The 13,070-nt window shown below is 37.1% G+C and overlaps 1 protein-coding gene and 1 pseudogene across 1 annotated transcript in view; both read right to left on the bottom strand.

Annotated features, from left to right (window-relative positions):
• Positions 1–561, bottom strand: part of LOC112807986 (dnaJ homolog subfamily C member 21 pseudogene) — a 1,347-nt pseudogene extending 786 nt beyond the window's left edge.
• PCDH15 (protocadherin related 15) overlaps positions 1–13,070 on the bottom strand; it is a 1,645,434-nt gene that overhangs the window by 1,296,818 nt on the left and 335,546 nt on the right. The gene's annotated exons all lie outside the window — the stretch shown is intronic.

Genomic DNA, 13,070 nt, shown 5'->3' with positions numbered 1-13,070 from the left:
ATCTCCAAACTCCTTCTCGTGGCGCACCTCCACCTCCTTGAGCTCCTTCTCAGGTCGGCCACGGTCACCCAGCTCTGTTCCTTGTACTGCTCGGCCAGTTTGGCCTGCTTCAGCTTCTGCAGCCGCCTCCTCTCCTCTGCCTTCCTGGCCTTCTGGGCGTTCTGCTTCTCCACGAGCTTCCGATGTGCCCGCACTCTTCTGTCTCTCTTACGGATGAAGGCGACCAGCTGGCACACAATCTCGTCCTTCTCCTTCCTTGCTTTGTCACGAATCTTTTTTCCTTTTTCCATGGCTCTTTTCCCCAGCGGTTTGAAGCTTGTCATGTATCATATTCTTCCTTCCAAGCAAAGTTCTTCTGAGTGCAGAAACTCTGCCAGTAGGCATAGAAAGGATGGACTACCGTATCAGAGTCACTCTGGGAGTCTCCAAAAGTGGGGAAGTCTTCCATCTCTTCTTCTAACGTAGATTCTAGCTCTTCCTTCGCAGTCATTTCAAAAACGTTATCATAAACTGTATAAAAGCCCTTTCATCATCTCCATAACCAGAGTAACAGGTCCTCATTTGTTGTGAGCACTCAAGATTTATTAATGAATTAATCTATTGCTCTAATCTTCCATCCAATCGGACGGTATTTGCCAGATGACTAAGTGGGAACAGGTACATAGGAAGCAAGAGACCAGAGGCTATTTACTTTGGAATCAGAGACCTAAATTAAAGTCTCTCTCTTCTTAGTCCCATGGACTTGGGATAGGTTTCCTCTCTCTGAATTAGGGCAACCGACACACACAGGAAAAGGTAAAATGAGACTCCAATGACATAATGCAAGTAAATCTCAAACCAGTGTCTAGCATTCAGTTATTTGATGAATAATTAAATTAATGAACAGAATAAGAATGGAGAAATATGTCCGAGAATGAAGTGTTTTTTTCCATAGATATATTTAACAGTATCACCAGCCAGTCAAAATAACTAAATTCATTGGTGCAGCCACTATGGGAAACAATACAGAGGTTCCTCAAAAAATTAAAAATATAGGGGTGCCCGGGTGGTGCGGTTAGTTAAGCATCCAACTCTTGGTTGTTGGCTCAGGTCTTGGTCTCAGGGTCATGAGATCGAGCTGTGCATCAGACTCCACCGTGGAGTTGGCTTCAGAATCTCTCTCTATCTCTCCCTCCACTTCTCCTGCTTATGTGCCCTTTCTCTAAAATAAACGGGGGCACCTGGGTGCCTCAGAAGGTTAAGTGCCTGCCTTCAGCTCAGGTCATCATCTCAGGGTCCTGGGATTGAGCCCCACATCCAGGTTCCTGCTCAACAGGGAGTCTGCTTCTCCCTCTGCCTCTCCCCCTGCTTGTGCTCTATGTCTCTCTCTTTCAAATAAAGAAATAAATCCTTGAAAAAAATCTTAAAAAATAAATCTTTTAAAAACATTAAAAATGGAAACACATATCTAGTAATTCCACTTCTAAGTACTTATCCAAAGAAAATGAAAACACTAATTCAAAAAGACATACATACCACTGTGTTCATTGCACCATTATTTAAAATTGCCAAGATACAGAAGCAAACTGAATGCTCATTAATGGATGTATGGATAAGGAAGAAGTAGTGTGTGTGTGTGTACGTATTTATATAATATTTATATATTTATATATAAATTTTATTATATATTATATATAAATTTTATATTTATATATAAAATATATTTATATATTTATTTGTATATTATATATATTTATACACACACAATGGAATATTACTTAGCCATAAAGAATAATGGAATTTTGCCATTTGTTGCAACATGGATGGAGCTAGAGAATATTATGCTAAGTGAAAGAAGTCAGACAGAGAAAGACAAATACAGTGATTTCACTTACATGTGGAATCTAAAAAACAATAACAGAAATGGAATAACAAAGTCTAAAAAATAATAACCGTGGCAAACAAAATAAAACAAAACAGAAATAGACTCCAAGATACAGGGAACAAACTGATGGTCGCCAGGGGGGAGGTGGGTGGGGGAATGAAGAGGTACAGATTTCCATTTGTAATATGGTTGAGGCATGGGTATGGAAAGTGCAGCATAGGAAATATAGTCAATAAAACAGTTTTGTATGGAGAAAGGTGGTAATGAGATTTAGTGTGGTGACCATTTTGTAATGTATATAAATATCAAATCACTGTGCTGTACACCTGAAATGAATGCATTATTGTATGCCAATTATTCTTCAAAGAAAAGAAGAAGCACTATAAAGGTGTTCAGAATAATTTTTCCATTTTGCTGGCAGGTACTTTCACATTTAATTAGGAGGAAGGCTGAGGATACACACAGTTTGTACTTTATAGTCTTGGCAGTTTTAAGTAAATATGGGGACAGCCACGAAGAAAATAGGTCGACTGCCAGGATCAGGCAGGTCGAAGCAGCGATCACCCCTGGTCTCATAGGCACATGCATTTTCCTACTTCCCCACACATGAGGGAAACCTGTCTCTGTGCTTCTGCTCCCCTCACTCAACCCCTCAACTATGCAACTTTCCTCTAATGCTCAGACTCTCTCACCTCCATGCAACTTCCTAAGACCCATCCTCCTGCATCCCACAAAACATCTGTTCCACAAGAGATGCAAGCTTTCCGTTCACTAAGTTTGCAAGTAGGAACTAAGTATTTTATATTTTAAAAATTTCTAAAAGAAACACCAATGAAAACCCATTATTTCCACAAGAGTGGTTTTGACAGGTGTGGTATGCAGAATCGATTCCACTTTATGTAACTCATGAAATCTTGGAGGCAGTTGCATTATCAGGACTGCATCTCATCCTATTAGGGGGTAACGATATCCACTATCTGAGAACAGAGAACAGGCATCAGCTATGAATTTGAGGAAATGAATACGCCTCTGTGCTTCCTCTGTATCATTCCTTCCACAAAAGTAACATGTAAGAGACATGAACAAGTATCCCAAAGCTCATGTCAGTTAAGAGGACCAATTAAATGGTTTTGTTTTGGTGCTCACTTCGGCAGCACATATACTAAGTGGTTTGGTTTTGTTTTGTAATCTTTCAATCTGTCAGCCAAGAGGACAACAACGGGCGAAAACAAAACCCCTCAGAGATCATTTTCTTTGAATGTGGTTAACTTGAAACAGACATCTTAAAAATTCTTATGCTGCCTTTCATGTTTTCAAACAAGAATTTTTTCCCTGTGTGTTTCAGACAAGAATTCATACTCAACATCACAAGGCAGGATGAGGTTGGGTGGACAACAGCATTAAGAAAAAGTAATTTTTATACTCCCCCACCTCTGGCCTTGAATGGACGGTCCTGCTGGCCATTCCCCCCTCATCACAGTTGCTGACACAACAGACTCGGCAAGATTTAATTCCCTTAGATACTCCCAAGATACTCCAAACATGTCTTTATCACAGTACTTAACAAAACTCTATTAAAACCGTCTGCTGTAGTTCTGTCTCTCCTATTAGATTATGTAGCCGTGAACACTGGAGAGAAATCTTGGGTTTTTTTTGTTTGTTTTAAGATTTTATTGATTTATTTGTCAGAGAGAGAGAGAGAGAGAGAGAGAGAGAGAGAGCACAAGCAGGGGGAGCGGCAGAGGGAGAAGCAGACTCCCCTGGATCCCAGGACCCTGGGATCACGACCTGAGCGAACCGCTGCTGCCACTCAGGCATCCCGAAATCTTGTTGTTCATATTTAAAGTCCTAAGCAGAACACTGCACAGTGCCTGGTGATACTGTTTCTGATGTTCAGTGGAAAACTGTAAAATAATGTTCAGATATTTTGCACATAGCACATTATATAAGTTCTTTTCTATCTAGGGTTCAGTAGTATTTAACACTCATTTTTTCAATTAAGAAAATTATGCTAAAATGAAACAATAAATTGATTTTTGTTTACATAGCTGGTAAGTGGTGGATCAAAGATTCAAAACCTGGGCTACATCATTCAAAAAAAAAAGTGCCATTTCTATCACAACACTACATCCATAGCAAAGAAGGAAAAATGAAGAAATAACAACCTTTGAATTAGACTGTGTTCAGACAATGGTCATTTATTAATACTGGCTCCATTTGATTTGCCAAGTGTCTTCATATAGGAGGCAATCAGGAGGTAATTAAAGATGCTTTGTCAACCCATCTATAAAGGTGCGAGCCCGGGTGACTGGTAGAATCATGACGAAGTCCACGAACAAGAAGGTGTGTGTGTGACAAGACAAATTACTTTATACCCACTAAGTTATCATCGCTGCCTGGCAAAGGGAAATGTATGTAAATACAGGCTCCCAATTAGAACTTGCCTATGTCCCAGTCACCCAATCATCATTTACCAGAGATGTGGAGAAGTTAACCCACTCCTGCAAAGAGAAGCATGTGTTCTCATGCAGGAGAAAAGAAAGAATGAAAAGAAAATGTCACTAATAAGCATACAACCTATTCTATTTTTAGAAAATGCGCATACACTTTGAAGCGGGGATGTAGGAAGTATAGGAATCTAGGCTCAATAGTGAATTAGTTCACTGCAAAAGGTAACACACTCACATAAATCGATACACACATAATACACAATATGTGTATGTGCATTTATAGACAGTCCGAGTTATGTGGAATTACCTAGAAATTTCTTTTTGTGAGAAAACTTCCAAGAACATCTACTAGGCACGTCTACTGAGCCATAACTTGAGTTTGTAACCAACCACGACAGGTGCTGAAATCTCAACTTGCCTCAACATCTCACATAGGTCCCTTCCCCAGTAATGGTGATTTAAAGGACCCTAATAGGATCCAAGAATACAGACTGCAGATGTTCATGATGCATGAAATTGGCAGAACACCTGACAACACTCTGCCTAAAGAGTGGACTTTCCTTCACTAAAACTAAGTAGAAAGAAAACCTGCTCTAGACACTTTCCCTATACATTTAATTCAAGAGGAAATGACAGATGTTCTCACTCTCACACTGGACTCTAATTTGTCTAAATATCCTTCCTGGTGGGAATTGAGTTCAGTAGGAAGTGTCAGCGGTCCCATTATCCTAGATTCCTGGCACCCACCTGCGACTGCTGGATCTTACTGACGCCGTGACCAGCAGGAATATGTTCAGTCCTCCCTTGCCTTTGTCCAGGTAACCTCACTCACCTGTGAGGCAGAGTGTGCCGGCAGCTTCTTTCTAACCTGTGTTCCTATAACCTACTTAAAAAATATGCAATCTTTCTTCTGCTCCCACTTTTTTAAAGAATATTTCTATTGAATTATTGGTGTTCTTTAAATTAATCCTTAGCCATTCTATTGCATTCTGGGTCCTTCCAAGAAGTTCCTGATAACATCTTCTTGACCAACTTTTTTATTTGGTTAGCGGTATTTATCAAATTGTTTAATGCATAACATTTATATATTCTGGATGTTACTTTCAAATACCTTCTCCCTACTTAGGACTTAGGTTTTCACTTTCATTTTAGTGTCTCTTGACAATTAGAAGTTCTCAAAGCTAATGCTATTGCAATGGTCAATTATACCATGGATAGTTTGTGCTCTCTTTAAGAAATCTGTCCCAATATCATGTTATAAATATGTTAATATATCCTTCTATAGTGTCCTCTAGATGTGCTACAGGGCTTTTTTTTTTTTTTTTAGTAAGTTCTACACCCAGTGTGGGGCTTGAACTCATGACCCCAAGATCAAGAGCCCCCACGCTCTACCCGCTGAGCCAGCCAGGCGCCCCTAGATGTGCTGCAGGTTTGTCTCCCCCATTACTATTGCTAGGCCACATGAAAGCGATTTCTTTTTCATCCCAGCACTATTCTTGCCTCTGATCTATACCCAAGCTCTATTCATCAATTTTTATGAGTGTTTTTTTCTGTGCATTACATTCTTTCTACTGAACTTTTTATCGATACCTATAATTTCACTTAGATATATTCTTTCTTTATAATAAATCTTTATAATCTCTAATATTATAACATATACTTTATTTCACCCCACAATTATGTGTATGAGCATAAATACTTACGTCTTTGGTTGTTCAAGGAAGGTTTGCAATTTTTCATAAATGATGTTTATTCCTAGGCACATCATAGTATTTTTGCTGTGTTACGTGATACCTATTTAAGTATAAATTCTAACTGTAGCTGGTAAAAACAAAAACCAAAAAACAACCATCAAGGTTTTTATGAACTGATTTTGCATCCAGTAACCTACCAAAACACGTTATTTCTAAACCCCTGCTTATGGATTCTTCTGGGCTTTCTGCATAACATGCAAGTAATGAAAGTGTAATTTCTTGCTTTACAAAATTTACATTTTTTTTTTACAAACTCGTAAAATTCTCAAGTAAAGCATAAAGCAGAAGTAGTGAGAGTGGGCATCCTTGATTTATTCTGGATTGTGAAGGAATGTTTTCAACATGTCACCATTAAGTATGGTATTATTAAAATGATTTTGTGTTTGGGAATACATGACCTTTAAAATTTTTTTAGTTTGCTGATATGGTTTAAATCATTAATGGGTATTTAAATTAATCAAAAACTTTTACAAATTTACTGCGTTTATCATGTTTTCCTCTCCCTCCTTTTAATGCAGTGTATTACTTCAATCAATTTTCTAAAACTACACCAACTTTACATTCTAGGAATAAATACAAGTACGCATTTTTAAAACTTCTGGATTCGATGTGTTTATAGTCTCATTAGGAATTTTGCAAATAGGACTGCAGTTTTACTTTCTTGCACTAAATTTGTTTGATAATTTATTAAGTTTATGTTTGCCTCATAAAGCATGTCAGAAAAAATTCATTATTTTAGTATTCTCAGGATTATTTGCTGTATCATTGGACTATTTCCTTTTATAGATACATAAATATATATTAAATGTGTATAATAAACATATATATTATATTAATATAGAATTTGCAGACAGATTTTAATATATATAAATATAATATATATAATTGGTCTGCAAAGGTTTCTAGTCCTGACATTGTCTTGTAGGAAAGACTTAACTACTATCCTTAGCTGTTAAAGAAGAAACACTATACTGTACACCTGAAAGCAATATAACACTGTATGTTAACTCTACTGGAATTAAAAAACAAAACAAAAAAAGAATACAGGTTTCTTTTGCTTTAGTTAGGCAAATTGTATTTTTCTAGGAATCCATATTTTTCAATATATTGAAATAATGTTTTTCATAATAATCACTAATTTTTTTAGGATCTTTGGCTATATACTTATTTTCATTTCTACTATAATTTATTTGTGCCTTCTCTCTTTGGTACAATTCATATTTCTAGATTTTTCCTGAAATTTTAATCACTTGCAAAAACCTCCTTCAACATCTGCAATAATTATCTTTACTATAACTTTAATATTCATTTCCTCATTTGGTTTTTATTGGTATTATTTATGCATTTATATTTTGGGAGTTACTCTGCTGTTCTATATTATCTTTTTTAAAGATTTTATTTATTTTAGAGAGAGAGGGAGCATGAGTTGGAGGAGAGGCAAAGGGGGAGGGAGAGAAGGTATGAGTCCCCCCTATAGCAGTACTAGGGTAAATTTCCTAAATGTCACATGATCTCTCAACTTTTAAAAAAGGGATATGCAATAAAATCTCCCACAAATTCTGGTACTTTTGGAAATTCTTGCTTTATATTTTTGAGGCTATGTTGTTTATTATATTCAGACAAATGCAACATTGTTACATAAAATTTATAAATCTGCATGATTTGGTGGACAGATCTAAATATATCTTTCAACTTTCAACAATTCAGGGAAAATTATATTGCCTCTTCCCCATTTCCTGTTTCTTAAAAAAAACAAATTAAAAAAAAAGTCAACTCTCTTTGAACATGACTTTTTGAGGTCTCTTCCATAATTCTTATGTGGTGACATTTTATATTCTCCATAAATGATAAAGCAAATTAAAAATAAAACACACATTCTTACCAGTTTCTGGCTCTATCTCCTGTTCTTTTAGCTAATTTGCTGCTTAATGTGTCCCCTGAATTTTTTGTTTGTATTATTTTTGTAATTTTAAGAATGTTTTTTTAATTTGCTTTGTCATTATGCTGTCTTGCTCTCTACTAACATTTGCTAGCTTCTCATTCATATTTATGTCATTGTTACTTTGTTTTCTACCAACATTTTCTAATGTATTAAACCTGTGGGTCTTTTTTTGTTATATCTATTATTCACTCAGAGTGCTTTATTTTCTTAATTTTCTATGGTTTCACTCTAAATTGTGGAATGTCAACTGCAGTTTTTCTATGGCAATTTTAATCTTGGGCTAAAGTTGAATTCATACATAGATACTTTTTTTTCCTTTAAATTTTTTATTCTTATGTTAATCACCATACATTACATCATTAGTTTTTTAAATAATTTTTATTGTTATGTTAATCACCATACATTACATCATTAGTTTTTGATGTAGTGTTCCATGATTCATTGTTTGTGCATAACACCCAGGGCTCCACGCAGAACATGCCCTCCTTAATACCCATCACCAGGCTAACCCATCCCCCCACCCCCTCCCCATACATAGATACTTTTAATTTGCTTCTATCAGACAAATGAGGACTTCATCAGCCAGCATACATGTGAAATTATATGCCTGCCTGATTTTTTTTTTCCAGAATACAGAATATCATGACTGGGAGTCTGCTTATGATCTGCCTTGTGATTCTGAATTTTCAGGATAAACTTACATTTCCTCCATCAAGCCCCACTGTGAAGACCAGCATTGCATTCTCTATTTCTGTGTAGAGCGGGACGCATTCTTTTTCACTCTTCCATATCTATAGCTCTTTGTTTCCCTAATCGTATTCATGAGCCTCCTCTCAACTGCCCAGACTGGGAAGAGCCTAGCTAGGTCTTACTTCTAACATCCCCAGGGCTCTCAAAGCAGGGGTGCCAGATCTGAAGGTTTGGAAGAATCCTTCAGGAAGAGGGCTGACTTTAGAGCTCCCTTATCTGAGTGTTCCTCATTCTACTTTCTTTGGAGGATTTGCAGATTCCTTCATTTTATTTATTAGCTCACAGATTTGTTTTTAAAAATATGTTTTTAAAATATTTTACCCAGATACTTTTTTTTTTTCAGTTTGGAGAATCAGAGCATGTCATCTATCCTACTAACCCTTACCTACATTTTCCCTGATATTCTTGATATTTTCCAGTTTGACATGGTCTTGATTCTAGGTTGGCCATCAATGAGCAAGAAATCTAAAAACTCCAATATAAGTTCCTTTGCAACCCAGTCTGTCTTAATTTAAGTAGCTTATAATCTATTAGTATAAGATACTAGCTGCACTGGAAAAAGTCCTTTGAAAAATAGCCCTATGATGTGTTATATTTTGAAAAAGAGAAATTGTTCCAAAGTGTGGATCTCTAACTACCCACATTTTTCAGTTTGGGCAAGGTAGGCATTTTATATACTAGACACACTTATATTCTAGTAAATGTATCTTTCTTTCTGGATATCCATTCATTCTGAAATATCTCACAGAGGGCATTTAAGAACCTGCACACTACTGTGATAATTTGACCTGCTTTGTTGGAAACAAAAAGCTAGTATAATAACAGATTGCTAAAAACAGCTAATGATCCTAGTTTACTTTTCAAGACGTGCTACAATGTGGAGCTTGTCACAGGGTATTTCTGAGATGATTTTTTTTTCACTCTACTCAAGAACTAGAGTAATTATCTTCTGACTTTGTCTGTGCCTACAAGCACCATCTCCATTACGCTGCCAACATTAACAGAGTAATTAGGAAGGCTATCATGGTCTCAAAGTCGGCTAAGTGATGAGACTCCACCTCATAAAATGTTCATTAGAGGACAAATTACCATTTCTTAGAGAGAGCAGCTTCTCAAAATATATCACTTCTGATCTTCTTTGCCAACATCTTGGGTTTGTTTACTACTGCTATTCATTATTACAGCCATTAGGACTAGGTACTGTCTGGAAGTAACCGTGTTCTAAATATAACCTATAGAGCAGTAACTCAATTTTAAAAACACCATTGTGTTATTTAAATGGTGAAAAACATATATCATAAATAAGAATCAATGCAGTCAATAGATAAGAGTAGATCAGTTAATATATTGTTGAGATTGCCCTTAACAAGCATTGTTATTGATCTTTGTGTACAGCTTTGCTACTTCACTGGAATGGAACAGAATAGATTACTGTTTTGTCATTGTTCTTGGTGGGGATGGAAATTAAAAGCATAAACAAAACCAAAAGCAGAGTCAAAACCTAAAACAGTTGTGGCTGGAAAGTTCATATATTTATTAATTTAAAGCTTCAATCAATCACTAACCAATATATCATTTTGTCTTTCAGATCTGGTTATTTGCACATTTTGAAGGAGCCTCATGTGTTAAGACAATGATCATTCCCGCCCATATCAACAACAAGACTGCCTCCCCTAAATAAAGAGCTGCTTAACAAGTAAGATAATTAGTTGAGACCGAATCAAAGAGGATTTCTAATTTGGATGTTTCCATCTGAATATATAGATTTGTAAACTTTTAAAGGATGCTTATTAATAAATGGATGAGACAAATTAAAAATACATTTGAATCCGAGGTTTAGGATGTTTTGAGGGTTTTGGATTGTGGCTTTCTTTTCACTCTAAGATTTCTCAGACAGGAGTCTGCCATTCCTGTGCACCTGAGAAGAACTCAGAGTCTGAGCTCTCCTGATAGTGGCACGGAGCCCGAGGCAAACCCACACTCCAAAACAGGCCACTGCAATTTTATACTCCATTGAACACTCCATTTTTATGCTCAAACTTCATTTCAATCTGCAGTGTTAAACTCCCAGCATCTACCTGATGTGGGCCACGGGTTTTGATAAAATACTCATGAAAGACAGTTTGGGCAAGTCTAGGTTTTGAAGCCCCAAAGGGGTAAATAGTGAACATCTTACTTGATGTTTAAAACAAAAGGCCCTAAAACACAGAAAGGGAGACTTACTTCAAAAGGAGCTACAAAATATATTCTGAAAATAGTGAGTTTCATCAGCAGATGGTGTACAGATCATCTGATGGATGTGCAATGCCAAGAGGAGCTCTTGGGGGAAGAATGTATGTAGTAGACATGCATGGAAATCATATAGATGTTTAAGTTCAGAAAAGCATGGTGAGGATACGAACGGTGAACTTCTTTTGGAGAGGAATGTGTTGTAAGAGATACATATGGAAGCTTTGTATTCAATTTCCTTTGGAATGGACTTTGAGATCCCGGCTTAGATTTCTCAGTACTGTTCAGATGTCTCATTATCAGGCTTATTTCATTGGCAAACTGTGCAGTTGCCCAGGATCCGCACTTAGAAGGGGACCACGCTTGGTTTAATCCTCTGCTGTTGCTGCCCTGAAATTCTTCAGAATTTTTGATCAAGAGGTCCTAACCTGTCATTTTGTACTGGGTCTCAGAAATTATATAACAAGTCTTTCTTCTCCCATACTAGAAATGGAGTTAAAGCCGGGGAGGGGGAAGCAATTCTCAAAACATCACTTGGATGAGACATCATTTCTCCTAGCTTGCAGATTGATAGCCATGGGAAGGGAACAAGGACAGAGCCCATGAATAACCATGCCTGATTCTCAAGGCCTTTTAGGCTTATTAAAACAAAATGGAAAGCAGCTACTTTTCTTTCTATTTAAAACCACAGTTTTGCAGTTGAAATTAGAGCTACCGTTCGATCCAGCAATTGCACTACTGGGTATTTACCACAAAGATACAAATGTAGGGACCCGAAGGGGTACATGTACCCCAATGTTTATAGCAGCAATGTCCACAATAGCCAAACTGTGGAAAGAGCCAAGATGCCCATCGACAGATGAATGGATAAAGAAGATGTGGTATATATACACAATGGAATATTATGCAGCCATCAAAAGGAATGAGATCTTGCCATTTGCAACGACGTGGATGGAACTGGAGGGTGTTATGCTGAGTGAAATAAGTCAATCAGAGAAAGACATGTATCACATGACCTCACTGATATGAGGAATTCTTAATCTCAGGAAACAAACTGAGTGTTACTGGAGTGGTTGGGGGTGGGAGGGATGGGGTGGCTGGGTGATAGACATTGGGGAGGGTATGTGCTACGGTGAGCGCTGTGAATTGTGCAAGACTGTTGAATCACAGATCTGTACTTCTGAAACAAATAACGCAACATATTTTAAGAAAAAAGGAAAAGAAGAAGATAACAGGAGAGGAAGAAAAGGGGAGTATGTCAGAGGGGGAGACGAACCATGAGAGATGATGGACTCTGAAAAACAAACTGAGGGTTCTAGAGGGGAGGGGGGTAGGGGGATTGGTTAGCCTGGTGATGGGTATTGAGGAGGGCACGTTCTGCATGGAGCACTGGGTGTTATGAACAAACAATGAATCATGGAACACTGCATCAAAAACTAATGATGTAATATATGGTGATTTACATAACAATAAAAAAGTGTAGGATATTCAGGTACTTGTTTCAATTCTGAAATGTTATAAAAATGAAATTCTACATTTTTAAGATTCACATGGCAATAACCTAGCCATGAACTCTCATATAATATCTACTGCTGCTGTTTTTTTTTTTTTCCCCATTACAAATATCCAAAGTGGAAAGGAAAATCTGCCTTTGGAAACTTCACTTGTGGGCCCCTATCTCACAGCAGTAACTTTCTGCATTAAGGCGCTACTCAGCGATAGTTTCCAGAACAGCCCTCGCTGTAGCTTGTTTCAGGTAATTACTGTCAGAGAACAGTTCTCATCTGCCTTCTCACTAAATATTTGAATGAGACCTTTAAAGTTATGTTATTTATGTATATAACTATAAAGTTTGTGATGCAGAATATAACTTTATAAAGGAAAACTATCAGATTTGGTTATATCTGTAGTTGCCATCTGAGTTTGCCTATAAGATGCTTTCTTTCCTTCATTCAACAAATATTCATTGGCTACCACAGGTGAGGGCCCTGCTCCATGCACTAGGAATGCAACAATGAATAAAGCACACAGAAGAGCAAACTTGGTTACAAAGTTCTATTTCAAAACTGGCCCTTGACTGA

This window comes from Callorhinus ursinus, unplaced genomic scaffold (assembly GCF_003265705.2).
Source record: "Callorhinus ursinus isolate GAN/ISIS: 27379988/994484 unplaced genomic scaffold, GSC_fseal_2.0 scaffold32, whole genome shotgun sequence".
In the NCBI taxonomy this organism is placed as follows: Eukaryota; Metazoa; Chordata; class Mammalia; order Carnivora; family Otariidae; genus Callorhinus; species Callorhinus ursinus.
The sequence above is the reverse complement of the archived record's forward strand: the minus strand, read 5'-3'. Positions and strand labels throughout refer to the sequence as shown.